Consider the following 7,403-nt stretch of genomic DNA (forward strand, 5'->3'; position numbering starts at 1 on the left):
AAGGCCCAGAGAAGGTGGGATTCTGCGCTGCATATCCAATGCTTGGCTGAGTGGATGTTAACATGGTGCTGATGATGCGCTTTTCTACAGCTCTTACAGGAAGGGAGGGACTACAGTGCTGGTGGAGTAGTATGCCAGGCAGCAGTGCATGATGCATTAATGACCCGATTTAGCTAAGCAGTAAACAGGGTTAGACCCTGGTGAATCTGAAGAAGGAAGGAAGATATGTTAATGACAATGTGGAGATGGTTGATAGTTCAGGTCACTGTTGAGTGCTATTTGAGATATTCACTTCCTTCAGGGTTGACTTATCTATCTTTCAGCTGTCTCTTCCCAACCCTGTCAAGATGGTTTTTCTACCCATTCTTCCTCGGTCAGTTAGGATCGACTTATACTGTTCTGGGCCAACAGAGCATGGCCTTGAGTTCAAATGACAAATTGGCTGGCCTTATAAATGGCGCATCACTGCCATGACATTTGATAGCTTTACCCTAGGAATGCTCACACATACACTTTGTTTCAATCCTTCCAGGCACACAAATATCCTGTCTTTTTAGTTGTCTAAGTAGCAGTATTAGTTTGTTTTCTGTTGCTATAATGCAATACTAAAGACTGAGAAAATTATGAAGAGTCTATTTTGGCTCATAGCTCTAGCTCAAGACTCACAGTCAACATCTGGCCATAGCTTGCCAGCTGACAGAATGTGATGTGAGATATCACATGGTAAAGCAGGGTGCAGATGTATGTGTCTATTTCCTGGTTTCTCTCTTTATACAAACAAGAAATCATTAACAAGACTTCACCCCGATGTCATTATCTAACCCCAATCACCTCCTGGAGGCCCTGTCTCTAAATATCCAGGATTAGGTTAACTTTCCATCTTCTAGATATCTCACAGTGGAGGTTAAATACCAACAAGAGTTTGCAAGCCACAAGCCACACTCAAACAGTAGCATGTGCAGAAACAGAAGCTGTGTGCTGCCCACTTAAAGTATTCATGTGGATAGTAAACCAGTTGGAACCATGGTAGGCTCCTCTAGGGAACCACCCCTACTCATAATCAACTGCCCAAAAGGTTTAAGTTATGTGTTTTAAGGCTTCTGAGACATAAGGAAAGTTTTGGAACAAACAACCCAGGGTGCTGGCAAAACTCATCTGGCAGAATTGTTTAGGAAACAGGGTTTTTTTGTCCTGTCCTTTCTCTTCTCCCCTAATGGCTTAGATGCTTGTAGATGCCTGGAGCTCTGGGAGAGAAAGATGGGAAGAAAGGTCAGTAAGATTCTCTCAGTTGCCTTCCCTTGTCCTAGACAACGAGTTTCTAGGAATCATCGCCTCTCTGAGATTCTGGTGTTTTTAGGCACCCTATTTCTAGGTCACATGTGTTAAGATAGTTTATGAACACCAAAGTAGCCATTTTTAAGTGTTATAATTTTATAATTTGCTTTAAGTGGAATCACCCTTCTTAGGTTGGGAGAGTCGTATGCCCACCCTATATAGTAAAGATAATCCCAAATTTTCCTCCTTGATTGTCAGACTCCTCCTATCTTCCCATACCCATGAACATCATTATTCTTCTGTTTCTGTCTTGATAATTTTGCCCTTTCCCAAAAGTCATACAACAGAACAGTACAGTATATACCATTCCAAGCTAAGCTTCTGACATTAAGCCTAACACTTCTGAGACTAATTCATCATGTCGTACATAAAAAAAAAGCTGTTCTCTTCTTTTTCTTGCTAAGTAGTATTCTACAAGAGAAATTACTAAAAATCATTTATCCATTTATAAGTTGATGAATATTTGGGCTATTTCTCACACTAGGTAGTTTTGAGTGAAGCTCATTAAAAAAAAAATCATTTTCCTTTTTTTAAAACTTGACTTAACTCGCCCCAAGCCCAGGGACTTATAGCTTATTTACTTTTAGTTTGGCATGAAGTAAAAGAACTGCTTTTTGCTTATTGTTGGAAGCATATGCTCTATAATATGACTCTAGTGCTGGGCGGTCACGGCAATTTGTCACTGAGGTTCCAACAGGCAGCAGTGTTTCTGCGCTGGCCCATCTGGGTCTGAATCTCTCCACATGGAGAAAAGCACGCTCCCATCCACATAAGGAAGAGCGAGGCATCTGTAAGCACAGCATCCCCAGGTGTCTGCTCCAGTGGTCCTTTCACAATAGAGCTTATGTAAATAATTGTGTGTGAAAGCTTTTAAAACCTTTTCCAGAGGAAAAGGGAGCCAAACTTCAGTGCTTTCAACTCTTCGTTCATTTTGAAAATTACCTACCAGAGTAAGAAGAAAAATACTTATGAAGACATCAAAGGGCTAAGACCAGGAGGTGCTGAGTTATAGTATGGTGTGCTCCTACAAGAGGAATTTGTCTCACGCACATTTGCCTCAGGCAGAAGAGTGTTGCAACACGCTGTGGTATTGTTAAACTTTCTTTCTCCAGCATCTTTCTCCTCTAAGAAAAACTCAAGGGAGGGGGCCTGGGGAGATGGAGGATGTAAGGAAAGAAAAAGTGAGGAGGGGATAGAGAAGAGAGTGGAAAACGTGGGCAATTTCACAGAACCTTGTATCAAAAGTTGTTTTCAAAATCACACCCACTTGATAGTACATGACTGTTGGGATGTGGGAAACTCAGTAGAAACTGGAATGAGTTATTATGAGCCATAGCGTGGTGCTTAATTTTAATGTGTCAACTTGGCTGAGTCTTGGGCTGCCTAGGTATGTGGTCAACTGTGGTTTGGGGTGTTTCTGAGAAGATGCTTCTTTAGATAAGATGGAAAAAAAGATTATCCTTGAAATTTGGATGGGTCTTGTCTAGGCACTTGAGGCCTCGGTAGACCAAAGAAGCAGTTCTCCTCAGAACAAAAGGGAACCAGCAGATGACCTTGGACCTGAACTGCAGGTCCCTGGGTCTCCAGCCTACTGCTCTACTCTGAAGATGTTGGGTTTACCAATCTCCAAAATTTCATATGCTGATTCTTTAATGAGCCTTGTTGTTCCTTTTTCTTCCCTTACTCCTCTCTTTTCCTTCTTTTACCCTTCTCTTCTCTTTGCTTTGTTCTTCTCTCTTCTCCTTTCTTCTGTCTTTCTCCTGCTGCTTTTCTCCCTCTCTTTCTCTCCCCACTTCTATCTTTCTCTCCAGAGACACACACTCTCTCTCTCTCTCTCTCTCTCTCTCTCTCTCTCACACACACACACACACACACACACACACACACACACACACACACACTCCTTCTCGAAGAATCACATTCCAGATAATATTAAAAACAATCAGACAATCTGTCCAACCCTTATCCATCTCTTCTTAGTACCTGTCTAAACAAGCCCGAGAACCTCAGCTGATCATTTTCTGTCCAGGAGCTTGCTAGTCTTAGACGCAGCTACTGTTTTGGACATCCCTGATGGTTACAGTTTCATTGTCATTGTTTGTTTGCTTCAGGGTGTAGGTTTACTCCACTTCCCAGTGGCTTCTATACTTTAGAATAGATTTGTTTCTAAGCACTTTCCCAGCTATTTACACACCGGTGCACATTCCTCTCAATTCATCTTAATTTGAATGATCCATATGGCAGAGAGATTCTGAACTATTAACCAAGTTCTTTTGTTCTCTCTCTTTATATGTGTATACTTGTGTCCATTTCATTTCCTTGTACCCTCTACCCTTCTTTCATAAATCACCTAGGACATTAGTGCCTCCTGCCCCAGGGTGGTGAAAGAATCAGGATATGGAGGACAGAGTCAACTGTGTGTGCCTGATGGATCAGGGACAGAGCGGAAAAAGCATCATATTGGCAGGAACTACCAGGATGACAAAGAGCAGTGACACACTGGCTCCTGTGTACCTGTGTACCAGGACAGCGTGTGGCCCCTCGGGGATGCAGCTGGACAGGGCTGTGTCCTAGGACTAGAGGAAGCCCAGATCACACAACTGTTCAAGGAAAAGGAGCTGGAGTGAGGGAGACTAAGTCTCTTAAACTGAGAGAGCAGAGGAGCATGAAACACAGTTTTAGTTGGGTTCACAGAAAGAAAATCTACGGGTAGTTCTTGTTCAGCTGAGTGTACAGAATGAGTGCTGTTATCAGTTTGTTCTTCCCTGGAAATAAGCTACTGAAAAGACTCTTCCCTTTGAGCACAGTCCTATCCCTGGAAGGGGCTCCATTAGAGACTGAGAAATCAGAGTCCCGAGAAAACACCCTGGAAGTCACAGGCTGCTACTTGGGCCTTATAGTTTCTTGTCTCCATTCCTTCCTGTAGCCAACATTCCTTCAAAAAAAAATGTACTGAGTACTTGCTATGTGATAATTACTGTGCTAATTATTGGAAAATCAAAGACAAAAGAAGCCTTATGTTTCAAGGAGAGGGAAGGGAACACAAAAAAATGTGAGCCTGTACAATTAAATGATGCCATTAAATGAGTTTAAAACCCAGGGAAAGAGCTCAGATCCTTTCCCTAGACAGACTTGCTCAAAGGCAATGAGTAAATATTTATCTTTAATGATGATGACTAAGTGAAACCCTGAAGGAACTGGTCAGGATATGGGACTTCTAGAGAGACAAGCTTGATCATGGTTGGAACCAGTGTATGGAGCACACAGACTGCAGATACAGTTTACAGACAGGGGAGGCAATGCTTGACTTTCTTATCGACAAATGCAGACTTTTGAGGACACTCTATATGGGTGGCACTATAATCATGAAGCAGTTACTGTGCCTGGCAGTTATTATCTTTCTCAATCTTCACCACAATTCAAAATGAGTAGTGACAACCCTGATCTGGAAATCAAGGGTTAGAAAGTCAAATGATATGTCCTATTTGGGGCAGAGCAATTGTTCAAATGCAAAATACTTTATCGGTCATGAATGACTACAATGTAAGAAACATTCAGAACGTACAATGTGTACGGTTCTCCTTGGGATCCATGGCTTTCCACATCTCCACAGCAGAGCTGAGCATCTGTGACCAAAACTTAACGAACCTTGCAGAGCAGAACATATCTACCACCTGGCACTTTGGAGAAAGTTTGCTGACCTCTGAAAATAAACTTTCCCAAGCAATTTGACCAGCAGCATTCTCAGTCACAAGCCGTGTTCATCCATTCCCATTTTGAGACAGGTCTTGTGCTTGGTTCCCGGAAGTTCTAGAGACACCAGACAATTTTGCTAGGAGTTCCTGGCCAAAGTGCTCATGCTGTAATAAACATTAGTCATGTTTTCTTGACTGGGGTCCCTCTGGTTCTGTGAAAATACCAGTTGAGAGGAGAAAACTTGAACCACCTTATTTCTGGGAATTGGTGGTAAGGACTAATCACCTTTGAGAGAAGGACAGAAGTAATTACTTTAAAACTAAATAGTATCTGGGTTTGGGGATGACAAGGTGAGCAGTTCTTTTGGGATTATCTCACTTGAATTAGTGCCAGGCATGGCAAGCCAAGAAATTTCTTCTCAGAGGCAGAGGAAAACACATCCAAGGAGGCTGGCATATATGCCTATGTGTTGCATGTACATACCACACACATACACACACACACACACACACACACACACACACACACACACACACACACACTGCACACACTTCATGCATATTTTTCCCATTGGGACTTATTTCAATTCTCTTCGATTGCTTCCAAGATGCACAGTGAAGTGGAAAATTTTGGAGACTCAGTTGTGCCATGTGATATTTTTTTCTGGAAACCATCTTATGAGAGGATGCTTTGCTGAAGCAGACACATGGGAGGATGTTTTTATTTTATTTTATTTTATTTTTTGAGAAGACACATGGTGGGTTCTTTGGAAGCCGTTTGGAAAAGGGGTACATGGTATTTTGCTAGAGCGGATGCTTGAGAGGACACAGGATGTTTGGAAAGAGTATAAGTGTAACCCAACAGACAGTGGATGATGATGCTGTGGCATTGGTTCGCCTTGCCTTTTTTGCTGATCACCATTTCTCATGACTTTGTAGAAAGAAATGCACTAAAGGACTTCTCGTGATTATCTGGGGGCTTCTTGCTAATTCTGTGTGGACTCAGGCTGATTGGCAGAGCCTCGAGGTTTCTTCTGGATTGAACTCTCATTGATGATGGCGATGGTGAGTGGTGTTTGCAAGTCGATTGAGCTACCTGCTGATATCCTGACAACAATGATTGGATTTGCCCCTAAAATATGTTTCTAAGCAGGTCTACATTCTCTTTTGCCCTGTTAACATTTCCTTCTCACAAACTCTAGTAGGTGGTAGGCTAGAAGGGAGATTAGAGCATTTAAGAATTCTTATTAAAGTAGGTTTTGAAAAGTCTAAACCCATACACAACTAAATTCTAATCTGACAGTGACAGCATTAATTGTGGCCTCTTCTTATGTGCCGAAATCTATACCAGGGATTTCAGAATAGGCAGCATCAGTTTTGTAAGCTACTCTCTCTCTTCCCCAACACTGGTCCATTACTCTTCCTTATTACCATATTGCTTCAGAGTATCTGTGTGGGCAAATGCTCAAGTCATGATCAGGATACCGTCAAGGGGTTTTAGGGAGTGTTCACTCACTGGAGGATGGTCCTGCCACAGGTGTGATGGGAACACATACTATCTAAGCTATCCTGCTGCACGAGCTATTTCCTGGCAGGGCCTGATGAGGATCTTAAGAGTACATAATGGCTATTCCTAAAGAAGTAAAGAAGAAAAGCAGGAACAGGTCAGAAAGTTCTAGAAGGCAGGCAACAAAGGGGTCTTAGGCAGCTTCTTGGCAGCTGCTTTTAGATAGCCTTTTTCTAGGTAGGGTTTCTGCCTCACCCTATGGCCCACCGCCAAAGTGCAGATGGTGTTGGTGGAGATGAATGAAGCCTAGCCCTGTGTTTGAGGGAGCACTCTCTGTGAATCCCAGATGCCTGGAATAATTGATGTAACAAGAGCAGTGCCAGCTATAGCTCATTGGGTTAGACTGGAATAGAGCATTCTATTCTGGCAGGGAGGCTGTTTAGACAAAGACCTACCATCAGGACTTTCCATATTTAAAGGAACAGTTGTGAAAACATCACAGCTATTCTTGGACTCATCAACAGCACACTGAAGCCAGGTCATATGTTAAGCCAGCCTGTAACCTATCCTTCCCTTCCAGACATTGTTACCTTTCGTGTAGGAGAGTTCAGGTGTTTGTCGAATGGTCTCACTAGAGTTTTTATGAACATTCAGCATTGAGTAACTATTTTCTGGAGTATAACTTAAGTATAATATAAAGAACAGTGAGTAAGTTGAGTCTGTGTGTAAATAACTTTTTCTCCCACTAATGTTGAAAGAGTTAAAGTGTCTCCTGTGCAAAAAAAAAAAAATTTAATGACATCCACCCTTAACACTGGGAAGTGTTGGCAGACTGAGCTGAGATAAGGAATGCTCAGAGTCCACTG

The sequence above is a fragment of the Micromys minutus genome, assembly GCF_963924665.1.
Source record: "Micromys minutus genome assembly, chromosome: 14".
Classification (NCBI taxonomy): Eukaryota; Metazoa; Chordata; class Mammalia; order Rodentia; family Muridae; genus Micromys; species Micromys minutus.